General features: G+C 43.9%; 1 protein-coding gene across 5 annotated transcripts in view; it reads right to left on the reverse strand.

Moving 5' to 3' along the window:
• The window catches only part of hivep3b (HIVEP zinc finger 3b), a 399,719-nt gene that overhangs the window by 349,033 nt on the left and 28,816 nt on the right, over window positions 1-21,870 (reverse strand). Inside the window, exon 1 of one of the 5 annotated variants that reach the window (XM_087976804.1) lies at window positions 10,814-10,987. The exons of the other annotated variants lie outside the window; for them this stretch is intronic. The gene's annotated coding sequence lies outside the window, so the exon portion shown is untranslated. Of the gene's footprint in view, window positions 1-10,813; window positions 10,988-21,870 lie in introns of those variants that run through there. 5 annotated transcript variants of the gene reach the window in all.

Genomic DNA, 21,870 nt, shown 5'->3' on the forward strand with positions numbered 1-21,870 from the left:
CAAAAATCAACAGGCTCAGCCGTGCTGAATGGCATCTGAGAAACTGGCCATGGATTTACTTCCAGGTGTCAGGAGAGTAATGGAATGTAACCTTCTCAGAGTACCTATTGTCTACACATTTTGGAAGGCAATTTTGTGTCTTCAGTAAATCCAGTGAAAGTCTTAATAAGGTGCAGGTCAGACATTGTAGACAACAATTTAGGATTTATAAAGTATCAGGTGGATTATTTTTAAGTGGGGAGCATTTGCTTGCTGGTGTTTAGGACTGTAATCACATTACATTATGAGGTTCACTTTGTGAAGTTTATGTAATTTGAAGTAACGTCATTTGACCACACTTTTGATGAACTGATATTGTGCACATGAGCTAAGGTGAGAGAAAGCAAACCTAGCAGAGCCCAGGTCCTTCACTGCTAGCCACTGATTTTCACTGGGAAGCACAAATGTGAGTACTGAGTGTGTTAGGTGCCTGCACAAACGCACATGAACATTCAAGTCTCAGCATACAAAAGTGTCTGTGTGAGAAATCGAAAAGTGTGTGTGGGAGTTTGTGTGGGTGTGCGTGACAGTTCGAAAGGGAAAAAGATATTGGGCAGGATTTGGTGGCTGTGGCTCTACAAGTGATTTTCTATCCTTTGACATGCATAGGTGGAAACCTGTGGACTTGAAATATAATTGCCCCAAAATGTTCCTCCTGTTTCACTAATCGAAGCTGATACCATTGCCTTTCGATTATATACAAGGTCTCACCTCTTAACGTAGGATGGCTCAGAATCATATATTTTGTTGTATTGTCACTGGATCAATCCTTCTCAACTTGGGCAGCATGGTAGCTCAGTGGCTAGCACTGCTGCCTCACAACGCCAGGGACCTGGGTTCGATTCCAGCCTTCAGCGACTGTCTGTGTGGAGTTCACACATTGTCTGCGTGGCTTTCCTCTGGATGTGCTGGTTTCCTCCCACAGTCCAAAGATGTGCTGGTCAGGTAAATTAGCCATGCTAAATTGTCCATTGTGTTAGATGCATTAGTGAGGGGTAAATTTAGGGGAACGGGTCTGGGTGCTTTATGCTTCGGAGGGTCGGTGTGGATTTGGTGGGCCTAATGACGTGTTTCCACACTGTAGGAAATCTAATCTAATCTAACCCTCCCATAACCTCACAAACTATACAGACAAATGCTACCATTAGAGAAACACATCCATCGCTAATGAGTTCAGTCTTGTGGATTGACAGCTACTAACAGCCTGAGTTCGGAATGAGAGTCTGCTGGATTTACTTGGACAAGAGAAGCAATGCTGACACAGTCTACTACTCATCACTTGCTTGGCTTGTACTGAGAAATGCTGCATTTGTTCTTCAAGGAATCAGATCCTTTGGCTCCTGATATCTTGGGAATGCTGAAAATGAGATGTGTTGAATTACAGCCGTAACAGTCATCAGGTTCTATTGCCTTCATTGGATGTGAGCAGCAGACAGCAGTGTTGAAACAGAAGCGGGTAGAGGGCATGCACCAGGAGGTATAGCACAGAACTCATAACCAATCCTTGGATGCAGCAGCATGGAGAAAAGACAACTTTTTTTATTTGTTTAGAATAAATGAGCATTGATTGTACGATTAGCATTTACTGGACACCCTTAATTGATATTGAAAAGGTGGTTTTGAGCTGTCTTCTTGAACAGTTACTCTCAAAAGGTGCGGGTACACAGTCCTGTTAGGAAGGCAACACCAAAATTGTAACCCAGTGATAGTGAAGGAAGCGTGATGTAATTCCAAGTCAGGATGGTGTATGACTTAGAAAGGAACCTGAAGGTCTACACATTCGAATGCATCTGCTCTGCTTGCCCTTCTTTAGGGTAAATTTGGAAGCTGTAGCTGGAGGAGCTTTGCTGAGTTGCTGCTGTGAATCTTGCACAACAACTCCTCAAGACAGATGGTAGATGTTGCAGCCACTGTGCACTGATGGTGGATAAACTTAATGTTTGAGGTAATGAGCTGGATGTCAATCAAGCAAAAGACTTTGCCCTGGATTGTGATGAGCTTGTGTTGTTTAGTCTAAATCATCCAGACATATAGGGAGTCTTCTATCACACACCAGACGTGTGCCTTGTGGATGACAGACCCACTTTAGGAGATAGATCGTGAGTTATTTGTCACAGAACTCCTAGTCTGTGGTTTGCAGTTGGAACCACAGCCTTTACATGACTGGTCCAGCTCAGTTTCTAGTCAATGATAATCCCAAAGATATAGGCAGTGACCAAACTCAGTAATGACAATGGCACTATATATGAAGAGAGATGACCAGGTTTTCCTTGTTGGGCATTCTAATTTCCTGGCTTTTGAGTGGAATGAATCATAGACTCGTAGAATCCCTACAGTGTGGAAACAGACCATTTGGCCCAACAAGTCCACACTAACCTTCCGAGGAGTAACCCACCCAGACCCCATTCCCCTACCTTATTTCTACATTTACCCCTAACTAATGCACCTAACCTACACATCCCTGAACACTATTGATAATTTAGCATGGCCAATTCACCTTACCTACACATCTTTGGATTGTAGGACGAAATCAGAGCACCTGAAGGAAACCCACACAGACACGGGGAGAATGTGCAAACTCCTCACAGACCAAGGCTGGAATCAAACCCAGGTCCCTGTGAGGCAGCAGTACTAACCACTGAGACACCATGCCACCCTGTGTCCTTGCTACTCAACAGCCCAGGACCTGAACAGCGTTGTAGGCGTAATAATCCATACATGATAATCCTCAGTATCTAAGGAGTTGTGAATGATACTGAACACTGGTCTATCATTAGTGAGTGTCCCCTCTTCTGATTCTATGATGGAGGCTAAATCATTAGTGAAATATCCAAAATTGACTTGCCTTAGAACACCACACTGGGAATCTCCTGTCGTGATGTTCTGCAGTTTGAGATGATTGGCCTCCAACAGCATCTCTATCTTCCTTTGTGCTAGGTGTGATTCTAACCAGTGAAGATATTTCCTCTGATTCCCATTGACATTACATAGATTAGATTACATTACAGTGTGGAAACAGGCCCTTCGGCCCAACAAGTCCACACCGACCCGCCGAAGCGCAACCCACCCATACCCCTAACCTAACACTGCGGGCATTTTAGCATGGCCAATTCACCTGACCTGCACATCTTTGGACTGTGGGAGGAAACCGGAGCACCCGGAGGAAACCCACGCAGACACGGGGAGAACGTGCAAACTCCACACAGTCAGTCGCCTGAGGTGAGAATTGAACCCGGGTCTCCGGCGCTGTGAGGCAGCAGTGCTAACCACTGTGCCACCATGCCGCTCAGTCAGATTTCTGGTTGCAGGTTGGTGCTCCACCTAGTAGCACTGTTGACAACATTTCCCATTACTTTGCTGATATTTGAGAATAAGCTGAAGGGGCAGCAATTGGCTGGTTTGGAACAGTCCTGTTTTATGTGAACAAGATATTCTTGAGTTCCCATCTCAATTCCTAAAATGAAAATGCTTAAATTTCTGACCAAGAACAAGCAGCTGAAGATCTGAAGGATTCCCTCCAACTGATGTATGGAGTAGGGATCGACACTTCCAATGGATAAAATCTTATTTTAAAGAGCTGGCAGAGACACAACAGGCTGAATGACCTCTTTCAGTGCTATATAAAAATCTATAACTCAACAAGGCTATAATTGTGAATGATATCAGGAACCCTCAGGCATGGCTTTAAGCTGGTGTTGATGGGATAGGTGCTCTATATCCTGTTTTAAAGAGTCCAATAAAAATTGTGGATCTATATTTTGAGCTTAGTGAACAGAGTAGCCAGTATAATACTGTTACCTGAGCAACAATAATTATCTGCTTAACAGTAACTGCAAGTTTAAATAGTATGGCGATATTCTCTACCAAGTCACAGGATGGGCATTCTTGGCACATTTGGGAACATATTTCTTTGCGGCAATACTGGGTGCTGACGTGAATAGTTGAAGATCCTTCCCACAGTCAGATAAAGATCGTCACTACTGGCCAGCACATTCAACCTTCAAGCATCTGCTCAGTCCCTTCCATGCTTTGAAGAATCTGCTAAAGATCAGTGGCCAACCTACTCACAGGGCTTGAGAACCCAGGCTAGGAGATGTTCAATACCTGCTGAGGAATTAGTGCACATGAGGAGAAACCTCAGTGTTGGACTCTAAAAAAAATTCTTAACATGAGGCTACAGAGTTGAAAATAAAGACAAACCTGTTCTTTCCCCTGCCACAGTGCTCGAACTTCAATCTGTGTGTTTTAAGAGTTAGCCAATTGGATTCTGCAGAACTGACTGCAGTCAGTTCTCTTTGTTGGGGCACACTGACCCTTGATAACAATAGAAACTGCCGCACTGAGGCGGTGAACATAAAGATCAAACATCAGCTCCATTGCCGCTCCTTTCCGAAGGGGTGTACCAAGTCCTTCTATTTCACAATGCTATCCTGAAGGGACAGAACTATTATTGCAGTTTTCCAGAAGGTCTCTTTGATGCAGCAAGCAGAAAATCTACGGGATCTGCCCCCTCTAGCTGTTAATTACCTGGACTACATAAGAAGCAGAGAAATGGTAGGAGTCAGCTTCCAGCCTCCCCAAATTGGTCCAGTTAGCAATGGCTGACTTGTATCTCAACCACATTTCGCTGCTTTCATGACCTGACCTAATAAAGAAAAGCTACCAACCTCAGTCTTCAGACCTTCAGCATAAGCAGCTTTTGGACAGAAGTCCAGATTTCCCCTGTTCTTGACTAAATAAAGATTTACCACATCAGCATGTTGTAACTCAGACATGTGAGGAATGATGTGCACATGGATTGAGTGAACATCAATGCATCAGGTGCGTGACGTTTGTAACCTCTGGGTGACAAGCAATACATCGTAACAGTCCACGATGTGCATTGTCTGGTGTCTCCACTCCTTTATTGTGGTTGGGTCAAACATCAGGAACTTCCTTTGTAGCAGCTCGTAAGGGTAAACAGAAAGGTGCAACAAATGGTGCCGCAAAGGCCACATCTTTTAACTTATGTGCTTATTAAATAAACTATGGACTGAAATGTTAACCAGCTATTTTGAAACCCAAGGATTAATAAGAATGGCTGCATGTTTTGAAAGTGAGGAATGTGAATCCCATTTTGAACTCTATAGCTGTGAATTCCAACTCGGTGCAGAAAAACTGGAGCTGAGGGATTATTACAATTAATAATCTGGTTTGTGGAATAGAGACCAATTGTTATTCGGAAAGGTCCTCTACCTGCCCACAGCTGATTGCTCAGCAGGTAGCTAAAATGCTTGGGCGAGGAATAAGACTGAGAAAGGTTTGGACAGACCAGAAGAGAAACCAGCAGTGAGCCACTTTTAACCAGAGGGAAACCAGCTTTTTCCAAAGCAGATGCTGGAAATTGTGACATTGAATTGGAAAAATAAGAAACCTTTCAAAAGTGAAATATCCACTCAGTGCTTTTTACAAACCAGTGGAAACATTCAGAAAAAGGGAAGTCACTGAGATCAGAGATCAGCCAGAACCAACTCAACAAGTCATGGGAACAAAGACTATGGAACGTTTTTCCCAGTTTTCCCTCTCCATCTGCCCACATGGTTTTGCCCCTGTTTATGTTTCACTTTTCAGCTTTGGAGAGACTACCTCTGCACTGCAACACCACTCCTAACACACACGACACAGCAACACCACTCCTAACACACACGACACACACACACACACACACACACACACACACACACACACACACACACACACACACACACACACACACACACACACACACACACACACACACACACACAGTTCCTGTAACAGGACACGCTCTAATTTTAAGATAGTGTTCTGAACTCCCCTCCCTCATGACTATCAGAGTTGATTTCTCTCTATTTATCCTATCAATCATTCTTAAATTTTATCCATCCTTTAATCATTTTAAACATTTCAAACAGATCACTCCTTACACTGAGCTGTGAGGAAGTTTAGAACTGATAGATGGTTGGACGTAAGTCAGATGCTCACACATGCTCAATTCCTGAGCAAGTGCACCCCTATCTTATCAAGCACAAAATACATTTTAATACATGGAAATGCAGCTCTGTCTTTTTGACACCAATTTACACATTCTTTGGCTACAGTGTGAACGTTGCCAAAAGTACTGAAGTCTTTAATGATCTTTATGGGCTGATTGATAGAGAGTACTGTCTTTGCTTTGATGCATGTGCGTGTGGTGTGTGCGTGTACTTTCAATTGCCTCTATCCTCATGTTGAAAGAACCCATGCATAGGCATTGTCCAACCCCTTCAAAATACAGTTTGCAACCTACCCAAGATCCTCACAGAAAAACACTGCGGCAACAGATCTGAGATCACACAGGTAACATTGCCTAGGGACGCTGGTCCTATGACTGCAACATCACTGCTCTGAGTGTGACCTGACAGACAGGAGAAGGTCAACTCAAAGCACAACATCATGGATAGATTGTCTTCTGATAACCTCATCTATTCAGTTTTATCACAAAAACAATAAAGAAGTTGAGTGGTTAAGCGAGATTCCCACCCCAGAGGATAAATGACCTAGCCTCACCCTAATCTAGAAGCAGTCATCAATGTGAACACCCCAACCTAGAAGCAACTTATGAAGCCAAGGAGGAATTCTACTGCACCACTGATCAGGTGGTCCTGTCTCCCAGAGGAAGATGACTCTCCTTGGTAATTTCAATACCAGAGGTAGGAAGGACACAAACTTCTAGCAAGATGTGTTTGGTAAGGAAGTCATTGAAAAGCCAAGCACCAGAGAAGTCCTCCTCTTGACGAGAGTATGGCCTTGTCACAATGACCATCTTAGTTGACCAAAAAGACATCATGGCAACACCTCACTCCAGACACTGACACTTGCTTGCCTCCATCATTGTCCGTACTGAGGGACTGCAAGGGTGTTTGCAACACCATTGGCATGACAGCAGCTGACAACCGCTGCACTGACCATTGTCCAATCCTGTCTATTATCTCCAACAGCCTGGCCCAAAAAATAGCAGCAGAAGCACTGCCACAGGAAATTCCCCATAACTTGAGGTCTCCGTGAAGAAAGATCCACATTGTCATCCTTGGTATGACCTCAATGAACAAAACGTCCACAGTGCCTGGTTTGCCCTTAAATCCATCATGAATGTATTTGTGAAGAAACTTTGGATTTCTCTTCCAGGAAAGTTTGGTTTTGATGAGAATGATCAAGAGTGGAAGGAAGACCCCTTCACTGTTGAGGGACAGCTGAAGAATTACACCCAAAAGGAACTGTAACTAAATGCTAGCAATTTAAAATAAGCATGATGCACACTGGATATGCTCAGTAAGTCAGTGAGGAGCCGTTAAAGATAACAAATTGCAACACATAAGAAAGAAATGGGATATATATTACCACCACCTTCCAAAGAGCAATTAGGGATGGGCAATAAGTGTTTGCCTTGCCAGCAACAATGAAGAATTTTTTTAAAGAACTGTCTTTTCTCTGATGGGCCTATAAATGTTCATTTTTATGAGGATGGTAAGGGTTGTCTGCTCTGTGGTTTGAGGGCGATCATAAAAGGGTTAATGAGTACAGAACAGGGTGCAGCAGACATCAATGGAAGACCATTTATTATTGTGCTGAAGGGCAGCCAATTGAATTTTGGTTGCCTGATTGTTTAAATAAAGAATTTGTTGCCCAAAATATTCCGCTGAAAAAATAACAGAGAGAAAAAAAGAATCGATGCAAGTCTGCAATTAACATATCATCAGATTTTGGGTCATGGAATGACATTGCTGAATTCTGTGAATTGAAAATTTAGAGAATTTAAACTAGAGACTATGCTGGGCACGCTTCAGTCAGAGGAAATACTGGGACATGAATTTGTACCCAAACCTATAACTTTAGACTGCTGGCTGTAAAGACCCAGAGATTTAGCAGCTCATCAAATTCCAAGTACAAAGATTCCACAAAACTATTCAACATCAATCTGCAGTTATCTTTAACAGATCCTAAAATGGGCCCAAGAAATTTCATCGAAACATCATCAACATAAATTTGACACTGAGCCCACATATTAGATATTCATACAGGTGACCAATTGTTTGACCAAGCAAGCAGGTTTTAAGGACCAGGTGGAATGAAGAGAGACAGGTTAAGAGGCTGAGAGATTTAGGGAAGAAATTCTAATACTTCGGGCCCAGGCTGCTGAATGCCTGACCAACAGTGGTGAAGCAAAAGAAAGAGGGATGCACTAGATGTTAGAAACTCCAAAGAAATGCATATTATGTGCATATTGGCCATGCTAAATTGCCCATAGTGTCCGGAGATGTACAGGCTAAGTGAATTAGTCATGAGAAATACAGATTACAGGGATCGGGTGGAGGTGTGGGTCTGAGTGGAATGCTCTTCGGAAGGTCAGTGTGGACTTAATAGGCTGAGTGGCCTGCTTCCACATTGTAGGGATTGTATGATTCCATGATTCTAATTGGAGCCATGCTAATTGCCAATTGCAATTGGAGACGGCTCCAGAAATACTGTCAGACTTACAGAGCAGGAGTGCTCTCCTGATGTTACAAATGAAGACACTTCTTCAAAATGGCAGCACCAAATGGGTACTACATGACAGAACAGGGTGGTTTCAAAATTCTCACCCTTGGAACTGAGATAGCCAAAGGGAGATTTAAAGAGATTTTCAAAATCAAGATAGAGCTTTGAGAGTAAAGCCTTAGTTGTATGAGGCAAGCACAAATTAAATGCACACAATTTTCCCACCAAAAATACCTTTTGCACTGATTTTACTCAAAAGACGGCAAATAAATTCCACCCATTATCAGTTAGCGTGGTTTGCTTGTAAACATTGAGAACATGCCCTCTGCACATTCTTACTGTTTACATTTAAGAAGGTAATCATGGGATTCATATAGGATCTGTCATAACCTCAGGTCATCCCTCCATAGTCAGTGAGGTATTTCTGAAATGTTGTTATTGCTGTATTTCAAGCAACTGCATCAGCAGCAAGCTGCCACACTCAACATTAAGCAAAAGAGCCTGATAATCCATTAACCACAGCTCTGATTTATGCACTTGAGGGCACATAAACGCTTAGCTCGCTTGGAATTTACATAGCGACAATAATACTTTGCAACATTAAAGGAATGCTTTTGTAGCATACTGGCAGAAGTGTCAGCCATGGCTTAGTGGTAGCACACCTGTCTCTGAAGCACAAAGTCTTGAGTTCAAACCCATCTCCAACAAATAAGCACAGCAATCATGTTTGACATTCCACCGTAAGACTGAAGGAGTGTTGCACTGTCTTTTGGATGATGCTAAACTTCATCTGCCTATTCAAAAGGATACTATAGATCTCAAGGTACGACACGGTGGCTCAATGGTTAGCACTGCTGCCTCACAGCACCAGGGACCCAGGTTTGATTCCAGCCTTGGGCAACTGTCTGTGTGGAGTTTGCACATTCTCCCCATGTCTGGGTGGATTTCCTCCCACAGTCCAAAGATGTGCAGGTCAGGTGAATTGGTCATGCTAAATTGCCCATAGTATGAGGTGCATTAGTCAGAGGGAAATGGGTCTGGGTGAGTTACTCTTCAGAGGGTTAGTGTGCACCTGTTGGGCCGAAGGATTTTTTTCCACACTGTAGGGAATCTAATCTAATCTAATTCCCTAAGAAGATAAGAAAAATTATCCACAGTGTCCTGTAAAATTCCTATTCTTAAATCAATTTCATAAGAACAGATTCTCTGGTTTGTTATAGGATTGTTTGGACATGATTCCAACGTGATACTGACATGAGAATGTAGATCTGCCCTTGACACTAAAGAAGTGATAGAGATCATTTTTTACTGCATATTGCACAAACGCATGAAAGACCCTAAGCCAGTCACTCTTGGAACTAAAACATGCCCAGTCTACCTCGGATTACTGTGGCAATGGAAGGCATCTCTAATGTTTAATAGGAGCAGGTGAAACTTGCTGTTAATATGTAGTAGCACCACCAGTGGCATTCATCACTAACAGGATGCTGTCACCAAGCCAAAAAGATATTCTGCCTATTGCAGAAATGAGTAATGTGGTGTAGAATTTCAGTATTTGTGTGGTGCCAAGTATGCAGGTTGTATGTCCCCGTATGTAAAGACTTGCGTATTATATCAAGCTACATATCTCTTTGACTGTTCACAACAAGCTAGGTACTGAAAGTACCCAACCACCTTACACTTGTCCAACATTATATATGGTTCTGCAAATGGTCAACATTAGCAGGATAATCCTGGGTGTGTAAATAATCTACTGACAACCAATTTAAGCCTGTAATACGATTACATTGGGCTTGTAGTGTATTACACTTACTTGTACTGAAAGCTAGAAATATGAGTACATTGAGTCCTGTTCCTTGCATACACAACGAACATGCAAACACACTTTGGCTGTTTCAACTCTCAACAGAAATAGGTGACAGCCATTCATTTCTGTCTGATTTCTCAGAGCAACTCCTTGACCAATCAAGGTCCACCTGAACGATCGAAAATTTAAACAAAGATTGGCACTTAACTGCCAGACAGCATTGATGGATGCATTCTCCATGGCAACACCTCTACCAATCAAAGTCCAGTTGCTGGGGATCCAAGATGGCGGCGATCTAGAAAGTTCATGTTGCAGAGCTCCACACAACATTGCAAGTGGGATGAAGTTCTAACCTGCCTTACCCAGACCACCGTGATATCCTGGGACTCTGGAAAGGTCATGGAGTCCCAGGAAACTTAGAGAGCAACTTACCTTGGTTTTCGCTGTCCAGGGATGACAAAGAAGGGAGCAGGTACGTACAAGGCAGTGCCCGCAGCCCAGCCTGCAGGATCCTCTGGCTCGATTTCCTACCAGTTCCAGGTGAAAGAGCATATGAAATCTCACGAAATGTTGGGGAAACAGATAGAGAAGAAGCTGGCCCCGATCTCTGTCATTCTGCAGAAGCTTGAACAGCAACTGGGAAACCTGTAGAAAAGGACGGATGAGATAAAACACAGGGTCACAGTGGTGGAAGCTGATATCGATTCTTGCAAGGATAGGATCCAAGCTCTGGAGACACTAGTTCATAATTTGCTTGACTAGGTTGATGACCTCGAGAACAGGGGCATGAGAAAAAATATTTGGATTGCGGTTTGCCAGAGGGGTAAGGAAGGTGAGTGACCGGCGGAATTTATTGAGAACTGGTTGCCGAAATTGGAGGCTCGAATGGAAAGCTTGAAGATTGAGAGTGCTCACCGGGTCACGACACAGAGGTCGGGTCTGGACCAATGCCCCTGGCCTATATTGGTGCAGTTTCATCACAATAGAGACAAGGAGAGAACCTTGGAAGCTTCCAGAGTCCAGGGGAAGGATCCAAAGGCCCTAGTTTACAAGAGCTCTAAGATCACTTTCTTCCAGGACTTCTCAGCAGGGGTGATCCGGAAAAGAAAATCCTATGACAGCATCAAGAGAAGACTGAGGGAGCTCAGGACCCAGTACTCTGAGGTATCCAGCAGTGCTTTGGATCATCTTAGATGGATCCGTACATCTCTTTGACACATCGAAGAAGGCAAGAAACTTTGTGGACAAATTAACATAATCTGAACAATTTAGTAGTGCACAAATAGCATTGTTTGTACTTTTCTTTAAAAAAGAGAATGTCCAGTCAGGGCTTTCCTTTCCTATTTTTTATTGGTAATAATCTGGTCTCAACTATGCTCGGGGTGACTGGCATGTTTACTTTCAATTTCTAAGTTAAGTTATACCAAAAGGGTGAGATACTTACCTTTTTTTTCAAATTGCCTTTATTCACATTGTTATTCTATGGCGTATTTCCTTTCTTTCCTTCTTGTGTTTGTGGTGCGGCTCCAGATAGGAGGAGGGAAAATGGTTGGGATGGCTCGATCTCAAAATGTGTTGCTGGAAAAGCGCTGCAGGTCAGGCAGCATCCAAGGAACAGTAGAATCGACGTTTCTGGCATAAGCCCTTCTTCAGGAATGAGGAAAGTGTGTCCAGCAGACTAAGATAAAAGGTAGGGAGGAGGGACTTGGGGGAGGGGCTTTGGAAATGCGATAGGTGGAGGGAGGTCAAGGTGAGGGTGATAGGCTGGAGTGGGGTGGGGGCGGAGAGGTCAGGAAGATGATTGCAGGTTAGGAAGGCGGTGCTGAGTTCGAGGGATTTGACTGAGACAAGGTGGGGGAGGGGAAATGAGGAAACTGGAGAAATCTGAGTTCATCCCTTGTGGTTGAAGGGTTCCCAGGCAGAAGATGAGGCGTTCTTCCTCCACCGTCGTGTTGCCATGGTCTGGCGATGGAGGAGTCCAAGGACCTGCATGTCCTTGGTGGAGTGGGAGGGGGAGTTAAAGTGTTGGGCTACGGGGTGGTTGGGTTGGTTGGTCCGGGTGTTCCAGAGGTGTTCTCTGAAACGTTCTGCAAGTAGGCGGCCTGTCTCCCCAATATAGAGGAGGCCACATCGGGTGCAGCGGATGCAATAGATGATGTGTGTGGAGGTGCAGGTGAATTTGTGGTGGATATGGAAGTGTCCCTTGGGGCCTTGGAGGGAAGTAAGGGGGGAGGTGTGGGCACAAGTTTTGCATTTCTTGCGGTTGCAGGGGAAGGTGCCGGGTGTGGAGGTTGGGTTGGTGGGGGGTGTGGACCTGACGAGGGAGTCACGGAGGGAGTGGTCTTTTCGGAACGCTGATAGGGGAGGGGAGGGAAATATATCACTGGTGGTGGGGTCCATTTGGAGGTGGCGGAAATGATGGCGGATGATACGTTGTACATGGAGGTAACCTCCCAAACTATCAACTAAGCTCGCTTTTAACTTACATGAGTGATTGGGGTTGTGGGGACCCTCTTTCAATTTGGTTAGATATCGAAACCTCTCAGGCAGGGTGCCGCCTTACTAGTTTGCTGTTTCTCGACAAAATGAGGACAGTTAGGGAATATTGCCATAACTCAATAGTTATCAATACTATTAAAGCATGGAAGGCAATTCAGCAGAGGCAAGGCAATATTAGCAAAACATCTTGTCTTACACCTATAGTGGGTATGTCGGGTTTTTATCAGGAGATGATGAATTCAGGATTCAAACATTGGGCAGCTAGAGGTGTGTCTTGTATGGGTGATTTATCTGAGGGAGACATAATGGTGTCCTTTGATCAGTTAGCACAGAAATACAAGCTATCTAGCATGGACCTCTTTCGTTTATTTCAAGTTAGGGATTTTATTCAAAAAACGACTACACTTTTGACTGAAACCTACAAATCTGGCATAGAGAGGAGAGTGCTCAGTGCTTTCTGTCAGCACTTTATATCATCAACTGGAGGGCGACCCCTCAGATGGGTTGGATCGACTTTACACGGTTTGGGAGAGAGAGCTAGACGTTGAGGGAAGATATTTGGGAAAATGCAAGAAAGAGAACCATTTACAATAGGACCCATGCTTTACAGTTGAAGATTCTCCATAAGATCCACTTGGCTCCAGACCATTTGTCAAAATTTAAACCAGGGTATCTTCAACATGTCCCAAGAGTAAGGTTGGTACGGTACTCTTACCCATTGTCTCTGGCCCTGGGGCAGGCTTCAAATATACTGTGGCAGTGGCAGGTGCAATGGAGAAGATTTTGGGTGTAAGGGTGGAGAAGGACCCGATCTCTCTTTTTCTTGGCCTGCCCAGTCTGCTTCCTGTGGACGTGCATAAGAAAAAACTTTTCAACATGCTCACTTTCTGCACAAGAAAGAATATCTTGCTAGGTTGGGTGTCTGAAAATCCCCAGGGCCTGTTGGATTGGCAGAAGATTGTTATGGAGCATATCCCTTTGGATTTTCTCACAAGTATGGTACACCACAAAACTGAGAATTTCTACAAGACATGGCAGCCCTTTTTGGAATACGTGGACACAGATTTGTCGGCCACACTATTAAGGGCTATTATATAACCGTAACGATTGTGCTTTATTAGTCCAATATCCAGAGAGGGGAAACTGCGAGCACATGAATATGTGAAAATTAATGCTCTTGATATTCAAGAGTTAGTGTTTTGTTTGCTGAGCTGTATTATTATTATTATTATTTATTAGTTTGTTGCTCGTTATTATTTATTTAGTTAAGTAATTAGTTGCGGTTTTTTAAATATATTTTTATGTATATTTATACATTCATAGATGAGGGTGGTTTGGGTTTATAATTTTTTTTGCTGTGTCCTTCTTTGTATTGTTTTGAATTGTAATGTTTTGTATTTGTTGTAATATTAAAAAACTATTTTTCAATAAAAATGTATTTTTAAAAAAGTCCAGTTGCTAACCAATCAACACTCTGTTTTCATGCAGTACAATTGTTGCCTTTCAAGTAATATTCTTGTAAATTGTCCTAATATCTGCAAGATGAAAATCTTCAACAAAATGTGCTTTTTTTCAGCAATATTCAGGTTCATCACTACCAATCATCAATTTGTATATCTCTATTATTCAAATACAATTCCTCCTAACATGGCTGATGGGCTGAATGGTCTCCTTCCCATTGTCTCATTCTATTGGATCATTTTATCATGTGTTGCTTCAACAGTGAATTGCAATGAGGATTTCTACCATCAAAAGTTTCATGTATCAAAGCAAATGACCCTCTCTCCCCACACAGACTACTTTATGAACCCATAACACCCAAACAGATGCTTTTCTAATCAGTATGAGCCTCCTGTTACTTCACAACATGATTCCTGCTGTGTTTAAAAAGTCGAGTTGAGTAATTACGTAATGTCTCTCAGCAATGCCGGATATCAGCTGACTCTAGAGATGTGTGCTGATCACATGACATAATGATCTGTAATAGTCTTCCCAAAAGACACAGCTCACACTTCTACATGTCAGCTCAGATTAAGCAAGAACATTGATTTTAAATAATGCTCAAAAACATTTATTCTATGAACAACATATTTCACCTCCAATTGAATTGACTCTCGAATCAGAAACTAGAACACTTTAACTTACAAACCCATGAACCAGATGCTGGCAAGTGGGATCAGAAATGGGCAGCTAGTTTATTCAGCTCGCACAATGTGATGGGCTGAACCACCTATTACTTTGCTATAGCTTTTCTTTGCTTCTGTTGTCAATTCCAGCTCGAGATTTCAACAGACGCTTGCCAGGGCAGTGCTGAGGGTGTGCAGCACTATCAAAGACACTGTCTTTCAGACAAGGTAAACTGAGGGCCTGTCTGCCCTCTGAGGTGAGAGTAAAACATGCCCCATCACTACAACTGATTATCTGCTATTCGTAGGAGCTTGATGTACATATGTTGGATCATGTATTTTATAGTTGTGGACATCACATTATCACAACGTTTTGACCAGAAAATACTTGAACAAAATCTTGCGAAAACAAGAAGTACTGGAAATACTCAGGAGATCAGGCAGCTTTGAGAAGACAGAGACAAGCACCAATCTAAATGTTAACTCCTCCTCTCGCGACAGATACTGTCTGACTTGCTGAAGATCTTATAAACACTGCTTCTCCTTGTGGGAGAGTTTAGGAACAGAAGACGTCATCTCAGAATAAGGGGTTGGATATTTAAGATAGAGGTAAAGAGGACTTTATTTTCACAGACAGAAGTGAATCTTGGAATTCTTTCCTACAGAGGGCAGTTGAGGCTTGATCAATGTCAAGGCTGAGATGAGAAATTCCCATTCAGTAAAGGGAATCAACAATGATAGGGAAAAGGCAGGAACATACAGTCATTAAGTCATAGAGATGTACAGTACAGAAACAGACCCTTTGCTCCAATTCATCCATGCCAACCAAATATGCCAACCCAATCTAGTCTCACCTGCCAGCACCCGGCCCATATCCCTCCAAAACCTTCCTATTCATATATCCATCCAGATGTCTTTTAAATGTTGTCATTGTACTAGCCTCCACCACTTCCTCTACCTGTGACTGCACTTTCAAGGAGCTATGAACCTGCACTCCAAGGTCTCTTTGTTCAGCAACACTCCCTAGGACCTTACCATTAAGTGTATAAGTCCTGCTGAGATTTGCTTTCCCAAAATGCAGCACCTCGCATTTATCTAAAATAAACTCCATCTGCCAGTCCTCAGCCCATTGGATCATCTGATCAAGATCCCATTGTAATCTGAAGTATCCTTCTTCGCTGTCCACTACACCTCCAATTTTGGTGTCATCTGCAAACTTACTAACTATATCTCTTATGGCTCACATCCAAATCATTTATATAAATGTTGAAAAGTAGTGGACCCAGCACTGATCCTTGTGGCACTCCACTTGTCACAGGCCTCCAGTCTGAAAAACAACCCTCCACCACCACACTCTGTCTTCTACCTTTGAGCTAGTTCTGTATCCAAATGGCTAGTTCTCCCTGTGTTCCAAGAGATCTAACCTTGCTAACCAGTCTCCCAAGGGGAAACCTTGTTGAATGCCTTATTGAAGTCCATATAGATCATGTCCACCACTCTGCCCTCATCAATCCTCTTTGTTACTTCTTCAAAAAACTCAATCAAGTTTGTGAGATGTGATTTCCCATGCACAAAGCCATGTTGACAATCCCTAATTAGTCCTTGTCTTTCCATGTACATCCTGTCCCTCAGGATACCCTCCAACAACTTGCCCACCACCTGTTACTTCACACAACAATCAGCTAAAATTCTCATCTCAGCAAAATGCCCCATATTTATATTCCATTACATATATGGTCATTTCAACCTGAGCAGCCAAAATCAGCTTAAACCTCAGTCAGGGATGAATCACAGAAGAATCATAAAATCCCTAAAATGTGGAAGCAGACCATTCAGCTCAATAAGTCCACTCCAACCCTCTTAAGAGCATCCCACCAAACAAATCCCCCTAGCTCATAACTTTGCATTTTCCATGGCTAACCCACCTAGCTTGCACATCCCTGGACACTCTGGGTAATTGAGCACGGCCAATCCACCTACCCTGCACATCTTTGGACTTGGGAGAAAACCAGAGCATCGGGAGGGAACCCATACAGATCCGGGGAAAATGTGCAAACTCCACACAGTCTCCCAATGGTGGACTTGACCCCAGGTCCCTGTTGCTCTGAGGCAGCAATACTAACCATTGAACCACCATGCTGCCCCTCAAATGTCATCTACTTATGAGGCTTTACAGATTGGGTGAGTACTCGAAACAAAACAGGTGAACTGACAGCACAACTAGAAATCAGTAAATGCGATATGATAGGCATTTCGGAGTCATGGTTGCAGAATGATCTAGAATGGGACCTGAATATTAAACAGTACACAACATTCAGCCATGCGCCGCTACCTACATTCCCTGCACAGCCATGTGCCGCTACCTACATTCCCTGCACTCCGCTCCACGCGTGCAGCCATGCGCCGCTACCTACATTCCCTGCAACTCGACCTACCCCAGCTCAGGACAACACTCTCACAGACCTGCAAAGGACCTCTACTGTTCTTCATCCACAGAAGCCACTTCACCAACACCTTCCACCCCGAACTCAAATTCACCTGGACAGTCTCAGATTCCTCCCTCCCCTTCCTCGACCTTTCTATTTCTATCTCAGGCGACCGAATCAACACGGACATCTACTACAAACCGACCGACTCCCACAGCTACCTGGACTACACCTCCTCCCATCCTGCCCCCTGTAAAAACGCCATCCCATTCTCCCAATTCCTTCGACTCCGCCGCATCTGCTCCCAGGAGGACCAGTTCCAAAAACGCACAACCCAGATGGCCTCCTTCTTCAAGGACCGCAATTTCCCCCCCGATGTGGTCGACGATGCCCTCCACCGCATCTCCTCCACTTCCCGCTCCTCCGCCCTCGAACTCCGCCCCTCCAACCGCCACCAGGACAGAACCCCACTAGTCCTCACCTACCACCCCACCAGTCTCCATGTACAGCGCATCATCCGCCGTCATTTCCGCCACCTCCAAACGGACCCCACCACCAAGGATATATTTCCCTCCCCTCCTCTATCAGCATTCCGTAAAGACCACTCCCTCCGTGACTCCCTCGTCAGATCCACACCCCCCACCAACCCAACCTCCACTCCCGGCACCTTCCCCTGCAACCGCAGGAGGTGCAAGACTTGCGCCCATACCTCCCCCCTCACCTCCCTCCAAGGCCCCAAAGGAAACTTCCATATCCGCCACAGATTCACCTGTACCTCCACACATATCATCTATTGCATCCTCTGCACCCGATGTGGCCTCCTCTATATTGGGGAGACAGGCTGCCTACTTGCGGAGCGTTTCAGAGAACACCTCTGGGACACCCAGACCAACCAACCCAACCACCCTGTAGCTCAACATTTCAATTCCCCCTCCCACTCCACCAAGGATATGCAGGTCTTTGGACTCCTCCATCGTCAGACCACAGCAAAACGACGGTTGGAGGAAGAACGCCTCATCTTCCGGCTAGGAACCCTACAACCACAAGGGATGAACTCGGATTTCACCAGTTTCCTCATTTCCCCTCCCCCCAGCCTGTCTCAGTCAAATCCATCAAATTCAGCACCGCCTTCCTAACCTGCAATCTTCTTCCCGACCTCTCCGCCCCCACCCCAGTCTGACCTATCACCCTCACCTTGACCTCTTTCCACCTATCACATTTCCGACGCCCCTCCCCCAAGTCCCTCCTCCCTATCTTATCTTAGCCTGCTGGACAAACTGTCCTCATTCCTGAAGAAGGGCTAATGCCCGAAACGTCGATTCTCCTGTTCCCTAGATGCTGCCTGACCTGCTGCACTTTTCCAGCAACACATTTCCATCTCTGATCTCCAGCATCCGCAGACCTCACTTTCTCCACAACATTTAGGAAGGACAGGCAGCTCAGAAAAAGGTGAGGGGTTGCTCTATTAAGCACCATAGAAACAGGGATGACCTAAGTTTTGAAAACCAACGTATCGGAGCAGTTTTGGTAGAGATGAAAAATAATAAAGATAAGTCACTTTTGTGAGTGTTGTGCAATCCCCCGACAGTAACCACAGAGTAGGATGTAGTATGAAGGAATAAATAATGGGAGTTTATCAGAAAGGTACAGGGAGAAATTAATTTATAAACGCAAATGCTTGCTAAAGATGTGTCAGGTCGTAAATAAAAATTAAGAACCTAGCTGAGTACAAAGAGTTCAAATTGGAGGTGAAACAGCAAACATGAGAAGCAATGAGCGATATGACAAAACAATTGGCAGCTAACATAAAGGGAAATCTCAAAATCTTCTGATATAAAGTGAGTACATTGGAAAGTGAGCACAAGACATTTATGGGAATTGTTCCAGAAATGAGACACTTCCGTTACCAGGATAGATCAGGAGAGTTGGGATGTTTTCCTTGGAGAGGACATTTCATGTTCAAAATCATGAGGGGTCTGGACATAATAGATAGAGAGGAACTGTTGCTGCTCATAATAGGATCGAGAGTCAGAGGACACAATTTTCAAGTGTTTTGCAAAAGAAGCGGATGCGAGGTGCGGACAAACCTTTTCACAGAGACAGTAGTTAGGTCTAAAATGTGCTGCCTGTTAATGTGGTGAAGGCAGATTCAGTTGAGGCATTCAAGAGGGCATTAGATGTTTATTTAAATAGAAATTATATGCAGAGTTACTGAAAAAAGGCATAAGATAGGCACTAAGTTAAACTGCTCAGAGAGCAATTGCAGACTCAAGTTGCTGCACAGAGTTCAGTTCTACTTGTAACTGCTCAGAAATGAGGCAGTCAATGATTGTCCACAGCAAGCTCTGAACAAAGGGTGGCATGGTGGTTAGCACTGCTGCCTCACGGCGCCAGGAACCTGGGTTTGATTCCAGCCTCAGGCGACTGACTGTGTGGAGGTTGCATATTCTCCCCATTTCTGTGTGCATTTCCTCTGTGTGCTCCAGTTTCTTCCCACAGTCCCAAGGATGTACAGGTTAGGTGAATTGGCCATAATAGATTGCCCATAATGTTCGGGGATGTGTATTTTGGGTGCATTAGTCAGGAAATGTGGAGTATTAGGATAGGGGACTGTGTCTGAGTGGGTAACTCTTTGTTGGGTCAAATGGCCTGTTTCCACACTGGAGGGATTCTATGAATATTCTGCAAGTAAAATCTGCACCACACAAGTGCCAGGCAATGTCTAGAGAGAATCTAACTAACTGTCCTTGCATGGCATGAATCAAAAGCGCTGAACATTAAGGAGATGAAAATGTGGCTAATCGCCTTGACAACAGTGTTTTTGTTGGCAGATTTCCCATCATCAACATCTTGGTAGTCACCATTAACCAGAAACTTAGCTGGATCAGCCACTAAAATGCTGATACCAAATAGGCAGGAAATTCTGTGGGTGAGTGGCTTTTCTACTGACTCCCAAAAACTTCTTCATCGGTTGGAAGCTACGTATTCAGAGTATCACGGAACACTCTTCACTTGCCTGATTGCATGCAGCTCCAACAACAATTAAGTAGTTCAACACCATCGAAGGCAAAGCTGATGTTTCTTGCCCATGGGCACTTGATAAGCACACAAATACCAACTTACAAATGCATTCCCTCCAAACCTTACCAGATGGCACCTCAGCAATTCAGCAATGCCTCCTTGACAACATCTTCTGACCTACAACCTCTATCACCCAAAATTACAAGATTATCAGCACAGAGTAACACTTTCACCTCTAAATTCCTCTTTCAATCACATATGATCCTGACCTGGAAATATGTCATTGTTCCTTTATTTTCACTGGGTCAACATCCAAAAATTCTCAGCCTTTACCAAACAGATGGCTGTTTTCAGGAAAGAAGCTCAGCAATACTTTTACAATGTTAATTAGGGAAGAAGAAAAAATGTCAGCTCTGCTCACAAATTTCATAGCCCATGAATTAAAACTAAAGGGTTCTGTCCAAACAAAATTATCTGGTTAAGCTCACCAAGCTTTTGAAGTACAGCCTGATTCAGCCCAATCTCTCTATAGGATCGACGCAATTTCACAGATTTCAATTTTGTTTACTGCCTTGTGAAAGGAAGAAAATAAAAACTTAAATTTATTTGACAGTCTCATACAAGTTTCACCAATACCATACTCCTGAAGCATTACACTACAGTCAACAGAGCTACTGTGCTCACAATTTAGAATGATGTGAACTAGAATCATAGAATCCCTACAGTGTAGAAGCAGGCAATTCAGCCCATCAAGTTCATACTGGCTCTCCGAAGAGCATCCCACCCAGACCCAGCCTTCTACCCTATCCCCATAACTTTACGTTTTCCCATGACTAATCCTGCACACCCCCGAACACTACAGGCAATGTAGCAAGACTAATCCACTTCACCTGCACACGGAGTCATAGAGATGTACAGAATGGAAACAGACCCTTCAGTCCAACATATCTATGCTGACCAGACATTCTAAATTAATCTAGTCCCATTGGCCAGAAGTTTCTTTGGATTGTGGGAGGAAACCCACGCAGACACAGAGAATGTGCAAACTCCACATAGACAGTCACCCACGACTGGATACAAACCCATGTCCTTGACGTTGTGCTAACCACTGAGCCACTGTTCCACCCCTCCACCCCAAGATAGATATTGTTAATTTATGGAAAGACAAGGCAATCCTCTTTTATATTCAAGGTTAGAGTGGTGCTGAAAAAGCACAGTACATCATGCAGCATCCAAGCAGCAGGAAAATCGGCGTTTCGGGCAGAAACATCGATTTTCCTGCTCCTCGGATGTTGCCTGACCTGCTGTGCTTTTCCAGCATTACTCTAACCTTGACTCTAATCTCCAGCATCTCACTTTCGCCTATCCTCTTTTATATTGCACACCTACATCCTAAGTGTTCTCCCTTCACCCTGTT

This window comes from Chiloscyllium plagiosum, unplaced genomic scaffold (genome assembly GCF_037043375.1).
Source record: "Chiloscyllium plagiosum isolate Xiang-an unplaced genomic scaffold, Cpla_swu_hap1 HiC_scaffold_30, whole genome shotgun sequence".
In the NCBI taxonomy this organism is placed as follows: Eukaryota; Metazoa; Chordata; class Chondrichthyes; order Orectolobiformes; family Hemiscylliidae; genus Chiloscyllium; species Chiloscyllium plagiosum.